Here is a 15,954-nt window from a genome sequence, read left to right as displayed (position 1 = left end):
GGTGAAAGCTTCTGGATTTGACTGTGTGCGCATTATCAAATCCAGAAGCTTTCACCATACAATTATGAACTGTGGAAACTTAATGTCTACAATTATCATTTTCTGTTTTCTCAAGTTTATCTTCACCGAAATGAATGGTTTCATGTTCCTTGATTGAGGTGTTCTCTTATGGTTTTCGGTATATTATTTTGGACAACTATAAGCATGTATCTACTTGTAAAGAGGTTGGTCTAATGTTATTAGTAAATAGTGAAAGAAGGCTAATGAAACACTTTGTGGAAGTTGATTGGAACCTTGATATTTCATACAATCTCTAAGCTTCATCTCAATTTTGTAGTAAGTTATACTTAGTTCCATGTTCTTGACAAGGATTCGTCATTGGTGAGTAACAAGGCAAATTTTGAGATCTATACGAAGTACAATAGATTTTTGGATTTGGTATGGTTGCAACCTTAGTTGCCATAGCTGGTTTGGATTTGGGATCAGGTTTGTAGATTCAGAAGAAAAAATTGAAGTTGGGTTCATCTGTGTATGTATATATAATAAACTACAAGTTAATTAAATTAATATAACAATAATGTATTAATTTATTTAAAGATTTGATAAACTGTAATATTATAAAATTTAAAGATATCACCCCCCAAAACATTAACCTGTTATAAATATACAGTTCTTCAATTTATAATTAGTTACATAAGTAGGGGAAGAAAGGTACAAGTACGGTGAGCAGTGTGAACAGAAACAGCCAAAATTTTTTAATGGATCAAAGAATAAAAGAGCAGGCACGATAACAAAATTGTAGCAAAAACATCTTTGGTGTGGTGGTGAGTTGGCAGATATACAATAGAATGCAAATATTGAACAACCGTGCTGTAATTGCCTTAAAAAACAAAGAAATGATAGAACTTTCTTATTTTTTGAAGCCCCTTGCCAGATCCATTGGTGACCTACGTTAAATCCTAAATTGAGAACATGTTGTGAGGGGACCAAACTGGTAAACATAGGTTGGAGCGATCATTTTCAACTTGTTGGTTTCACTGATGTTGAGTAGGCAAGTTAACAAGTGAATAGAAAATCTATAATAGGACATGTTTTGGCCTCAAAACGGGTATTTTTTCTTGGGCTCCAAGAAACAATGAAAAATAACTCTTTCCTCCACTAAAGCTAAGCATAATACCAATGTCATTGCATCTTGAGGTCACTCGATGGATAGAAAATCCACAGCAGGATATGTTTGGGCCTTGGAATGAGAATTTTTTCATGGGCTGACAAGAAGCAACGAAAAATAACTCCTTCCCTCAACTGAAGATTAGCATAAGACTGGCTGACTTCCTTGCATATTGTGAAGTATGTTGTTGAGGCCACTAGCTGATTTGCAGAGGATTTTAATTAAGAAAGGTGTTTCAACCTTCCACCTAATGTTAAGAATATACAAATTGCATTTTTCAGACTATGAAACAGAAAAACTCAATTTCTGAGCTATAAAAAATCCTTTTTGACCAAAATAATTTTTTTGGGTTGTTTAGCATTGCTTCCAAGGATGCCCAGTGTTTGGATTTCATTAAGCTTGATTAAACTTTCAAAAAGAAATTGGCCCCAACAGTTTCCTAAATCAAAACTTAATGGCCTCCAAAAGTTGGGCCTCCTGCATTGGAAATGTAACAACATCTAAGACATGGAAAAGAGCTATAAGAGGGAGTTACACTTGTTGACAAACTTATGGCACATGTTAGGACATATCATAAGCAATATTTGGATGGTGATAATGGAGCCAAAAAGGAATACCCAAGTTGGTGAGTGGATTATGATAAGCTAATGCCAAGTCGACTCATCCTGAGATCTGAGTCTTGGTTTTCTATCAAGGGATTTGGAGGCCACATTAAGGGCGGTTTAAATACTATTTGATGGTTCTATGTATTGCATCTCCTATTTCTTGGATGCTTGAGATGTAATTTTTGCTATTGTGTTTTGTAAGCATTGTCATGTTGTTAAAATTACTTTGGATTTGTTGTTGGTGATGCTCATGTGAAGGCTTATACTTCGCAAGTGTATTGTAACCTTTGAATAATGAATAAGTTGCTTTAGAGTGGGGTTTTCCACCCAAAAGGGTTTTTCCCATGTAAGTCATTGTGTTGTGGTTTGTTGTGTTTGTGTTTATTTCCTTGTGTAATTAGTTTAAATTTTGCACATATCTCCTCTCATGGATTAGTGTAGAAACGTAGAAAGTGCACTCTGCATGTCTACTTCCTCTCAATTTTAATAGGGGCAACAATAGCCATTGTGACAATCAAAGTGCAATTTAAACAGCCATAAATCCATTTCTTCATACAAATTCAAAGCATATTTAGGTATGTTTTCATTATATCTGAAAAACTGCTGACATAGGAGAGATTGAGTTGAACTATTGTACAGATCAAGAACAAAAAAAAGAATACTTCAAAACTCTAATTGGACCAAAAGAGTTTGTCAAGTAAAGAGATAAAATTTATGTTGGATCATGTATGACCATTAGGGGAAGGCATTAGAATATACATGTAAGAATCATGTTAGACATTCAAGCCATACCCCTAGGGTGCCCATCCCCAAACTCAAACCCAGTCTACTTTGGGCTACGTACAAGGTCTAGGGCAGAGAACCTTGCAATCACACACTAGATAAGTAAGGAATGCAATAAAGCCCAAATGATAGATTAAAGGCATAAAGTGTAAAGTGACCCATCTGTAGATGTCAACCAATGGACACCATCGATCCCTTAATCTAACACTAAGATCATACTTGTTAGAGGTGCAGGGGACCACAACCAATCATAATGACCTCTTTTGGTAGCCCGATTGCCTTACAAGAAAAGGGATCCCCATTGTAAAGATCAAATGTTCAATAATCATTGATCTACTTGATCCGACACTTAAGGTGATCCTACATATACAAGTGTGCCCCTAGATAATTCAATTGACTTTTGAGCTAATATAGAAGCACAAAGGAGATAAATATCTAAGTGGGTGATCAATATCGAAGAGGATCTCCTTTGATCAACTAATCATTATTTATGCAAAGGGTCCCCCTTTTAGATCTATGAAGGGCCGATCTCATCAGTTATCTAACAAAAAAATGAACCATGGATTTCACCAATTAAACAATCATTTAACTGTATCTAGCCCCATATTGCAATGCCTAAACGAGCAAATTGAGGATTTTTTAATTCCAACTAGTGTTTTCCAATACAACGCTTAAAAAAATTTGCACCCACCTTTCATGCACCTTTCTCTTCGTGGGAGGTTTGATATACAAGAGGAACTTAATATCTAAACAAGTGATCATTGCAGAAGAGGGTCTCCTTTGATCACCTAATCTTTATTTCTCCAAATGATCCCATTTCTTGATATATGGTGGGCCAATTGTCAACAATTGTCTAGTAGAAAGGAAATGAACCATTGATTTCACCAATCAAACAGTTATACTATATCTGGCCCCACATTGCAATGTTGAGTGAATGGAGGATTTTTTACTTCCCACTAGTTATTCCAATTAGACAAACTTTATATTTGTTGCATTTTCCATTCATGCACCCCCTTTCTCTTCTTGGGAGGCTCTATATACACGAAAAAACATTCTCATTTTCTTCACTTAGTGAGTTATAACCTAAAGAAAGTGAACTAGAGCATCTAGAGAACCACGCTTGAGAACCACTTTTACCAAAATCCACAATTGTTGTAGATCTAAAACCTCCCTTCAATTAGCCCCAGACTCCATCTCCCTATCTCCTCCATTACACAAAGACAAACCACATGGGCACTAGACATCCTCCTAGGGTCATTTGGTAGCTGCAAAATTTTGTACACACTACAAACACTCACACTGAGGGATCATGTGCATCCCAAATTTTATGTGCTACCATAGACTGATGCCAAAGAGGGGATTGATTAAGGTATTCTACCAAAAGCAATAGCCCATTTTTTCTTCCCCTTTTCAACTTCAAATAGGTGTACCAAGCTACTAATAGAGAATTTCTAGGTTTTGCACATGCCAAAAATCTTAGGAAAGATTAGTTGAATGACTCCTAAAAGTTGGAAAACAATCAAAGCAAAGGACACCAATGTTTGTGGAGGTCACTAGCACTAAAGGGCAAGATAGGAGCACCTAGATAGGACAGGGATGTGGAAACTGTTGTGACGTTTTCACACATCGCCCCATTCCAAATGGGGACCCCTACTTTTTAGGCCCTCCCGGTCTTTTGGCTTGCGTTTTTGGGGTCTTTTCGCGGCAGTCTTGTCAGTCTCTCTGCTTTGCAAGTGTTTGAAGGTCATATTGACTAAATTTGCTTTTCGTTTGAGCGAGTTTGGTGAAGTCTAGGGCCTGTTTTGTCTTTTTTGGGGTTTATGCCTTTTGTCCTAGATTTTAGGGGTTTTTGTTAGGGTTTTGAAGAAACTGAACATATGACTGGAATTAGGACCTTTCAAGGAACCTCCTAGTAAAATTTGCGCCAAAACGGAGCAACTTTCTATTTTTAGAAAGTTCCTATTTTTCAGGGATTTTACTGAGTCCCGGATTGGTCTAATTTTGCCAAAAATCAAACTTACTTTTTTTAGTAAGTTTCTATTTTTAGTAAGTGCTTTTCTGACCTATTTTGCCCAAGCCTTGACATTTTGAAACACTTACTATTTTGGGAAAATCTATTTTTGGTAGGATCTTCACAGGAAAACATTGAAAGCTGAATATCTCTGAAGACGCTGAAGACTGAACGTTCCTGAAGATCATTTCTAAATCCGAAAGAGTTAGAAGGAAGACAAGTTGGATCAAAAAATGGTTAAGTTTGGAACTCCTATTCTAGAAGAGGGAAAGCATGCAAAATCATCCAAGTCCATAAATTCACATCAATCCACCAATGTCATCCTGATCTGAAAATGGCCTTAAATTTGACAAAGTCTGAAAACTTGAAAGATCTTCCAAAATCCAAAATTTGCATTATGATTCCTATGGACCTGAAACCACTCTCAAACATCCTGACAATATATATGAAATATAACTTAAAGTATAAGAACTTATACTTAAATGTTATATTTCATATATATATCTTGACGAAGAGCCTGGAACTTGTGAAAAGCATCAAAATCCTCCATGCATGAATAATTCCACCCTAGGAAGTGATTGGGCGCCAGAATGGAGGAGGCAAGGATAAATGAAAAGATTCCATGAATCCTTCACATAGTGAAAATTCCGCTCCAGGAAGTGATTGGGCGCTAGAATGGAGGAGGCAAGGATAAATGAAAAAAATTCATGAATCCTCCACAGTGGTGAAAATCCGCCCAACTGTGGACTTGGGCGCCAAAATGAGGGTCTCAAGGATTCACAAAAAATTCCATGAATCCTTCACATAGTGAAAATTCCGCCCCAGGAAATGATTGGGCGCCAGAATGGAGGAGGCAAGGATAAATGAAAAAATTTCATGAATCCTCCACAAGGGTGAAAATCCGCCCAACTGTGGACTTGGGCGCCAAAATGAGGGTCTCAAGGATTCACAAAATTCACTGAATCCTCCACCAAGTCAAAATTGCGCCCAAGAAGAAGAAATTCCAAGAAAGTGAAAAAATTGGTTGTGTCGGAAATTCCTTCCTTCAAGACAGAATTCCTGGAAAGGTAAAAAATTGACTAAGTGTTTGAAATTTCTTCCTTCAGGACATAGTTCTTGGAAATCATGAAAATTGGCTAAGGCATGAAGAATTTCCTTCCTCAGGGTAAGGAACAAATTCCTTTCCAAAGGAGAATTCCTCCACAACAAGAAATCACACTCAAGGATGAATTGAAGATAAAATTTCTAAGGCAAGGAAGGAATCAGGGATGAACTGAACAAGAAATTTCCCCCCAAGGGAAAAATTTGAAAAATCCATTTTCAGGGCTCAAATGACCTCCAAATTTAGAAATTTTTTAAGATATGGATACGTGAGAGAATTCCCTCTCTCCTGGACCAAGACCCTAAAATTGTGGAAATTCCTAAAAAATAGGAGATGGTGGAGAATTGTTGAAAATCTCCTCCAGAGCAAGGAGAGTTCATGAAACTTCAAGAAAAAATTCTTCATGGATCAAATTCTTCTCCTGAAGTTTTCTCTCTCCAAGGTTTTCTCACCAAGTGGCAGCCGAGTCAACGGACGTTGAATTAATAAAGCATCTCTCTGCATGCAGCCGTTACATTTATGGCATTATGACATATTCCTTCTGCATGCAGTCGTCACATTCAGAAGATGATGGTGCATTTATGGCATCACAGGCGATTTTTGCATGAGGGTACATTCATTGCATAGTGGGCACTTCTGGAATGTAATTAATTGTAATGGGATGGAATTAATTGTATATGGGCATGATGGGTTATTAATTGGAGATTCCCACCTTGTTGCATCTTGAGTGGAGAATCTTTAGGGCAAACCCTAATTAGGGTTTTGCATGTTATCATGGCTTGAGGCCTATATAAAGGGGTGACCCCCCCTTATTTGTAGGGAGGGAAACTTGTATGAAATTGTTGCGATAAGTTTTGAGATAATAACAGTGAAACATTGTTCTCTAATGGTGTCCACTTAAGTTATTTTTTCAAGACTTGCATGGTTTCACCTTCCTCGCTTAGATTAGATATAGTAAAGTGCTTTGATTTCAATGGAGAATGTAATGGTGTCTGATGAATTTCCATGGTTCATACTTTTTGCATCTTGCTGATTGTAAGTTGCAGTGTAAAGTTAGTTTGAGCCCCCTAAATTTGTGCTAAGTTCGATTGTGGATAGTCGTTTGGATTGCGCCCTTTTGGGTATTCAAATGTACTTTCCCAATTTGAAAATCCTCTAGCATCCCCAGAAGATTGCACCGGTTCTTGCAGAGTTGTAGTTGACCTTGGCAAAGCAAAGCTTGGTTTATTTGGAATTTGTCCACCAAAGCACTATTCATTGTTATCACTGCTCTTAGGAGTAGATTTAGATCCTTCTGAACCCTTTCCCTTTTACTTTCAGTTCATTTTAGTCCGTTCGAAGAAGAAGCATCGCAGAATTGCCATATCTGATGAGGGAGTTCCAGCCACAACAAAGAAGTGAAAGAATGATGCAAATGTAAGGCCCCTTGGATTACTAGCAATCACATCAGCCAACTAAGTCACGTCCATGCATTGAAGGAACCTTGGAGTCGATTGTTTGAACTTCTTGCAATCTTAGCCTGCAATCGCACTTTGATCAAGAGAGAGTGAAGTGACCGTTAGGCAACTTTATTCTATGTTTGACGTAGTCATAAAAAACACGTCAACAGAAACCAATGCCCATTTCCGATGCTCATGTCCAAAACATCAAAATTGGCTGAAACTTTCAAGGAACCTTTCTCTAACCTTCTTAAGTCTATTTCTGGCATCAAATTTCACACCAAATGAAAAATTTTAACCTTATTGTCTATTTTTCTATAACTTAATCAATTTCAAGTTCCATTTGCAGCTCTTGTGATATTTAGTATAGATATGATTTTACATTGTTTGCAGAATGTTATTTTATTTGATACGCTTTACATAATAATGCATCAAGAGGCTCAAATTTTATCTTCCAATTATAAGGATAGCTTTACATTCAGAATTAGCTATCTTCTACAGAAAATTTTCCTCATTTTTCATCTTTATAGCTCTGATCTGGTTTTATATTGAATTCACAAGACAGAATAAATGTAATATCCCTTTAAATTTTTTCCATTTTAAAACACAAGGATTTGCACCCGTTAACGTTAGCATAAGAAAATCTAGCAAACTCAGCCACTTGTTTAGTGGGAGTATTAGATAGCAACTTGAAAAAAAATACTGAAAATGAAAGGGAATACAACTTGGTGTTGTAACCAGCCACTTCTACTTCTCAGCGGGCAATACAAAAAACTAAACTCGACCACTTATTCAGCAGGAGTGCTGATATCAAATGTTGGAAAGTAATGAAATAAGAAATTGGTGGTGAACCAGCCACTTCCACTTGTTCAGTGGGTAACAAGATTAGCTTCAAAATATGAAAATTAAGGAACGTTGTTTAGTACTACTAAATCAACGAATTACAATAAGGTTGACATTGAAGCATCATGAGAAAACATTGCTACTATGATTCAATAAGTTACAAAAACAAATCCAAACTCAATGTTGATAAATTATGCAACAGCTGCAAATTGAACTTTTCAACCAGCAACCCAAAAAAGCTTCAAATGATCATATCTCCCATAATTCTTTCCCAAAATAGCTCAAACTGAAAGCAAAGACACCATAAAGGCTAGGCATCCAACCTCCATCCAATCCCAAGTCCCAACCAGCAACTAGGGAGTCGGCACTAATCCCAATTCAGCCCAGGCAAGATAGTACAACCAGCAGCAAAAATCAATGTCCTCATCAAAAATCATGAAACCTTCGGCATAGGAGCGCCTAGATCTCTGGGAGAATGAGCCAGTACCCACAAAAAATCGGACTAAACCTCCAAACAGTATGAGTATAAACTTGAATCAGAAAGTAGGGTTTTTACGCTCCAAAAACAAACAACACCACTCACACCCAACTAGAAAACCTCAAATCCACTCAAAACTGGAATCTCCATTGGAATACCCTGGCAACCTCTAGATGAAGCTGCACCACACTCAGCTAGGAGTTATCTTTCAAACTCGAAACTGGAAGAAGCTAGGAGGCACACAACCCCGAAGCAAGAGTCTCTGAAAATATTTCAGCAGCACTTCGTTATCAAAATAATAGCATACCCAATGAGCCTCTCAAACTTGCTTTTATAGCTTTTCTCAAGGAAACGACCCTCATCTTCAGGCAATGTGGGATTAAAAGTTTTACTTTATTTTATTTCCCTTTTTCATGTGCACCAATAACTTAATAAAAATTATTAATAATTCCCAATTTGGATGACCACATGGGAACATCTTTTAAGAAAAACTTAGAGTCATTGAGCCTAGACGTGGGTGTCAAAAAGCAACTTGAAATTATAAAATCACTTCAATTATTACCTTCCAAAAATGAACTCCAAGAAACTTGAATAAACCACCCCTCAAACTGGACTGCCAGAAATAGAAACCAAGTGTTGCATCATACAACTAAAAAATAATACTTACTAAAAATAGTAAGGGACTTCAAACACCTTTTAAGCACAATCCGGGTGGCCATCGTAACTTACTAAAAATAGTAAGTTCAAAAATCTCCTAAGATGGAAATGCATGTCACACCATTCTAAAGCTCTCTGAAAACCCAAAAAGACCCAGAGAGAAAACTACCAAACTTTTGCTAACACGCCTCTGAAATCCACCCTGAAGATGGAAACCCTAATTTAGTCTTTGATTAGCCTATGGGTTTCCAGAATAGGCTAAAGATCCATCTAACAATCTAGAGCTGAGAAGGGGACATTACAATAAATTATTTATTCAATAGAAGATTGAATGATCTATAAACTTCGTGAGATACTCCCTAACTCATCAACAACAAATTATCCTACTATAGCTCTTCTTAACACACCTTCAAGGTGCAAATTTAGCACCAACACAGTGTATCAATTGCAATTTGTAGATGTCAAAAGAAACATGAAAATAGTGATAGTCACACAAGGAGAATGCATGACCATAACTGCACACACAAAGATCACCATGGAAAACCCTAAAAGGGTGAGAACTCCAACAAACAGTTAGTTTTAACTTCTCATTCTGCTATACATCAGTCATTTGTACATTGAGTTAGAGGGCAATGCCAGAACCAATTTTTCAATTACAAACTTGTAGAACTTGCAACATTATCCACTATTTATCCAAAATTGGATCAGTTTGTTGGAGACCAGCAAGGGCAGTACTGAATGTGTCACCTTCAATAATGCTGCAAATATTTTGGTGCTGCAAGTGTTCAGAATGGTTGCAAATATACCTGCAACAAAGTTGCAAGAGTTCTAAATGGCTACAGCCTAAAAGTTAACTGCAGTAATGCCACAAGTGTTCCAAGTGACTTGGAAGCTTTCGTAGCATCAGTTCAGACAGGGTGCAGAGTGTTAGAGCACTTTCTTCTGTTTGGAATCACTTATGCTCAGTGATGATATTGCTTGCAACAATGCTGCAAGCTGGCTGTTTGGCAGAGAAGATATTATCAAGAGCCAAAAGGATGGGCAGCAAGCATGACACTTGGCAAGATGGTCCCATGAAATTATGTGGATGAACCCAAACATCATCATTGTAGTGGAGACTGGTTGCCCAAGGCTGCATGTACCTAGAGAAGCATCATGGCATAGCAACATAAAAGTGAAGTTGGTAGAAGAAGAAGCAACATAGATTGAAAGTGCAGAAAAGATGAAGCTGCAGAATGGAAGTTGAAGGGACAGCCAACAAACTGCATTGGGCAGTAGATGAAGGGGCATTTTGAGATGCTGGTGATTTGTTCCTTCTTAGCAACAACTGTTACCTTTGGCACAATTGTTACAATTTTTGGGCAGCAATTAGGCACAATTCTTCCCTTGTCATGGCGACAATGCATGTAGTTGCTACCTGGCACAGTTTGTTATGTGCTAGCAGCATTTGGGTGATGGTCTGCATTCTTGGCAATGATTCCATCTTCCTAGCAGGTGACTTGCTCATGAACCCATGTATGACTATAGTTCCCATTGACAAGAGGTCAATTTCTCTTTTGTACAGCAGCTCCCTACCATAGGTCACAACCAATTCCCACCTTGCCAAACAGCATTAGTTCCCTAGTTTAGGGCAATGATTGTTTCATTCTTCAGGGGCCGCAAGCCTTCACCTTCCAAAATGGTGCTTGTTCCTTTTCATGAGCACATATGAACGAGGAGAGGGGTGGGCAGAGCGTAGCAACTAGCTGAGGCAGAAGAAAGAGCAGAGACCAAACACAAACTGTGTATAAAGCTAAGAGAAATGGCATTCAAAGGCAGAGTTCTCTCTAATTTCATGATGCTTGAGATGCCATTACTACAATTGTTGCATTGTACTAATGCTTGGCAATCATTTACTAACTGAATGAGCTCTGCAAAAATGTGTGGGAGCTTTAAAAATACGTGTGGTGTGCAAAACCTGCAGTTTATCCCCTTGTGGGGAAATTCATTGAGGTATACATTGTTTACGGATTTGGGCAATGGTAGAAATTCTAACAGGAATTGCATGATGGACCATATGCAATTATTGAAATTCATTTGTGTGGAAGTGGACACTATATCAGCTAGGCCTAAGCCCAGAATTGCTGCCGGTATTCAGAAGCAAAGTTGTTGTAAGTCGTGTAATCTTTAGGGCAATGTGCATAGATGTAAGACCCGTAGAGCCAATTTAAAAGCCCTGCACCTTCATGAATTAGTTGCAATAAGAAGCAAAAGTTCACTCTTCCTAGGCTTTTATTCCTCGAGAGTTTCTCCAAGTGTATTGTGTGTTGTAATTTTGTGTGTGCACATAATTGTTTGTTTCCACATATTTGGTAGTATTATAAGTATTTTTTAAATTGAGCATAAATATGTTTGTTTATATTCATCTTGAGATGGTTAGTAGAGTACTTCTCAATGAATTCCATTTGCTGATGTGTTAGAGTGGCATAGCTGCCCCAGTTTATGGATAACTTATCTCCAAACCCATACTTCACAGTGATAAAATTCTGTTATTTGAGTATAACATGAAGATAACAGAAGAGACACCCCTTGAGCTACATTGTATTAGAGACCTCTAAGTCTCTAAAAGCTCCAAAACATGCTTTCCAATGCTTGGAAGATGAAAATAAACCAATCTAACCCTTCCACATTACTTGTCCTGTTTGAACTAAGGTAAAAATGCCACTTCTTCACATTTATATAATTGTCACGGTTAAATGCATTTTCCTACCTCTGCAAACTGGCAAAAATATCATAAGTCAAAACCACCTCGTTCTAATGTTTTCACACCTGTCTTATGTCAACCTTAGAATGCTCCATACCATCCCAAGATGCCCTATATACAAAAAATATCAAACTCTGAAATTGACAATCACCACTGTCCTTGTGAAGGCAAGTTATAAAACAACTCACTCTAACTAGCATTGGTAAAACCCAATTAACTAAACCTAAGAGAACTAACACATTTTACAGATCATGAAAAGCTATTAATATGGATAAAGATATCTAGATCTTTCAAATTGACACCCCAAAAGCCTTTCTAGCAGAGAAACAGTCCTAGGATCATCTAACCTCTCAATGTGTTTAATCCGTATGCAAAGAATGTCAAAAAAAAATGATTTCATTATATTTTTCTTAAGTCGACATATATCATAGTTCACTTATTATTTTTGATCAAAAATTGTTAGAAACTGAATATTTTAGCTTTTAAAAATAAGCACATATATTTACATGAAGCTTCAAGCCAGGAAGAGATGTTGCATCTCTCTCAAGATATAAAGGGGAATACTAAATATTGCAAGTGCCCATGTCTCGTCTCCTCACATAAACATCTCCAAACCTACAAGGAAAAAGCCCACAGACCAAAAAAAATCTCTGCAGATCAGCACTATGGACAACTCATAAGTCACTCCAATTTTTGTTGAAGATGATGAAGAATTCGCTACTAAAAAGGAAATGATTTGATTGTCTGGAATTCATAGCCAAACACAATTGTTAGCATTTCAATTTGACTCTTTTGAGACAACTCAAACAGGGACAATATGTGATGTAAAACCGTTCTTCAAATTATAAGAGGAGACTCCTTGAGATCTAAAACTACCCTAGAGACTAAGTTATAGACAAAATATACATTTATTCACATTGTAAAATGTTTCTTCTAATGGGTTTGCATGAAAGAAATATCTACTTGTCTTTTTTTCTTTGGGTATGAGCACAAGACTAGTAACAACTTGTGTCACAATCAATATTTTATAGATCTTACAAATGTTAGCAACTAATCTAGACAAACCTTCCTAATAGGTGAACAAAAGATCGACAATCACATGCACACATGATTTTAAAAGGATAATAGCTTCTTCTACACAAGACAACACAAGAGTCCATGAACCAAATAGCTAAAGGCCACCTGCAAAGATACAACCCAGATAAATGTATAGCCTCAATAAAAAGGCTAATGTTATCGTCCAAACTCAACTTAACGAAATCACAAATACAGTAAAGCTAACACAAAGAGAACAAATCGAACAATATTTCAACAATGTAAGCAAAGCGTCAACTATCATTAAAAATTTGTGCTCAAAGCACTTATTTATAAGTTACAAGATACTCAATTTTTGGGATTTAGGATGATACATTATTTTATAATTTATCCCAAATTAATGTTTCAAAGCACAAACACTTAGAGCTCCTGAAGAGTAAGAAGGGAAGTATAATTTAAAGCAAATACTTCTACAGAAAGAATAAAATAAACTAAAGGCAACCTAAAAATAGGCCCTAAACCTCTGTCTGGAAAAAGAGCATCCAGAAACAAAAATTACTATAAATAGCCAAAGCAAAAAAATAGCAATTTGGCACATGAATCTCAATTGTAATTCTGAAGCAGTTTTTTGCTCTAAAACAGTCAAAATTGACTGAAGAATTCGAAAACCCTAACCACCATGAGACCTTACCAAACAATCTTGGTGACTCAAATTTGTTGCTACTCTGCAGAAACCACACAAGTTTATTGTTCCAATCCCTAGATCCTTGTTGCCAATGATTGAAAACCCTTCAGAAGACAAATCTGCTCCTTGATAGTTTAGAAACCCTACAAAATGATCTGCTGTAAAGAACAACCATATGAATGCACCTATCCCAGGTCTTAAATGAATACCAAACAAGGATGCAATGACATACAAAATCTACAATACATGTACATTGCTGAAATTTGTCAGTGATGCTTGAACACCTGCTGGGATCATATGACCTGTTCTAACAAGTCTGCAAGCAAGTGAAAACCTCAGGCAACCATTGTAATCCTAAGCATATGAAAATGACAGAAAATGAGAATCAAAACTGCAGAACCCTAAATTTAATCATCAAAACTGCATCTAAACTCAGAAACCCTATATGGCTAGAAAGTGGCCTTTAAATCAGCAAAATCTTAAGTTGGAAAACTTTCACAAAACCATCCATAAATCTGAAACATGAATCTGTAGTACATAAAACCCTAGGTGACTTTCATTCCATGCAATTCTGACTATTCCAGCTAATGCTAAATGCCTGAAATCAGGGGTACACAAACTGCCGTCATACACAATCAAGGTGCTTCTAATACACATGACCATAAAAGCATTGTTTTCTCCATTTTGGAAGACTGAAATCCTTCTAGGCATGCTTTATCATGTTGATTATCACCAAAAAAATAGACCTTAACCTGCTGGGATGCACTTTTTGACTGCCTCTGCCACCTAGGCACCTCCTTTTGTTGTGCTCATCACTTAAAACTGTCTCCACATGTTCAGGTGCCTATTTTCACCATACCTGGCACTTGAAAAATAATCCTTAACATTCAGGCACCCCTATGTCATGCGTGAAACTTAAACTGCTGACCAAAACACATTAAGCACACTAAACCATAGTTCACAGAATCGGACTCAAAGAGTACTCAACAAGCTCAAAACATTTCGACTAGGCAAAACCTCAGCACGAACTTGGCAAAAACTTGGCAACTTAGAAAGTACTTAAACTTAAAATTTCTTTAAAAAATCATTTTTTTTTTTTTTGCAAAATCCAATTGCAGAATGTTTTAAGCTAAAATTGACATCTCAAAAGAGAAAATCCATAGTTTTATAGCAAAAAAATGTGTGAAAAACACATTTTAACCAGCATTTTGCGCATGTAGGCATTATTACCAGAGTAGCCGGAAACTCCTTTGTCCCTCCCTGGGAACGCGTATCCCCGTATCCGTTCCCATATCCGAAACAAATACGTATCCTATACAGCCTGGATACACATTGAATAATGTACCCACAAATGCCCAAAAAACCTTGACTTCCAATCATGCTAGATACTATGTGATTTGATTTTTTATAAAATTTACAGAAATCTTCCTAAATTCAGTTTTATAAAACTTCATTCATGCATTTAAAAAAAAAAAAATTGGTATAAACAAAACCTACACCCAATGAGAAAGACAAATGAAATGTTTTTCTATTTGAGTGACCCATTTTTTGGGTTATCTTCTAATGCAACTCTACTATTTTTGCATATTGTAAAATGTTAAATCAACTTATCATTATTTATGTAGCAATTATGTGTCTATATTACTTTTTTATGAATGAAATACCCAGCCGTATCCATATTGGGGGTCTTAAAAAATGGCCGTATCCGTATCCAATACCGTATCCGTATCCGATACCGTATCCATGTCCATGCAACTTTGATTATTACCCATGTTTATCTTGTGTATATAACAACTCGCAAGTTAAACTTGTAAAAACTCAGAGCAAAAAGTAGAGAGTACTTGGCAACTCGGAGAGTACTCACGGAGTTTCCAAACCATGCACCAAACACTAGTATATGCAACTGAAGATGACCGCAAAGCATCTGTTTTTGTTTCTTATGCCACTTAAAGGATGTCTTCTAAATATAGGCGGCTATTTCGACCATACATGCCACTTAGGTGCCCTTAAAACCATTATTTAAGCCCCAAGTGCCTTTTACAATGTTGCCACTCAAAATCATGTTCACTGCCCAGGTGCGCCCTTAGACCACTTTTTTCCACTTGAAATTACCTCTAGGCACCCTTTTTTATTTCTGTTACCACTTCAAACATCATATTCCTCCTCTAAGTGTACCAAGACACTTTAATCACCATTCAAAAGGTTTGTTTTCTGCTCCTATGTGCACCTATTTAGCACGCATACCATTTAAATGAGTGTGTTTTTTAACCTCATGCACCTATATCATGAACATTTGTCACTTATGTTTCTTCAGGCACCTCTTTAACCAGTACTTGCCACTCAAACCACTACTTTTGATCAGCCCGGGCACCTATTTCAGTCATTATACCAATTAAACTGTCCAT

This window comes from Cryptomeria japonica, chromosome 11 (genome assembly GCF_030272615.1).
Source record: "Cryptomeria japonica chromosome 11, Sugi_1.0, whole genome shotgun sequence".
NCBI classification, from domain to species: Eukaryota; Viridiplantae; Streptophyta; class Pinopsida; order Cupressales; family Cupressaceae; genus Cryptomeria; species Cryptomeria japonica.
The sequence above is the reverse complement of the archived record's forward strand: the minus strand, read 5'-3'. Positions refer to the sequence as shown.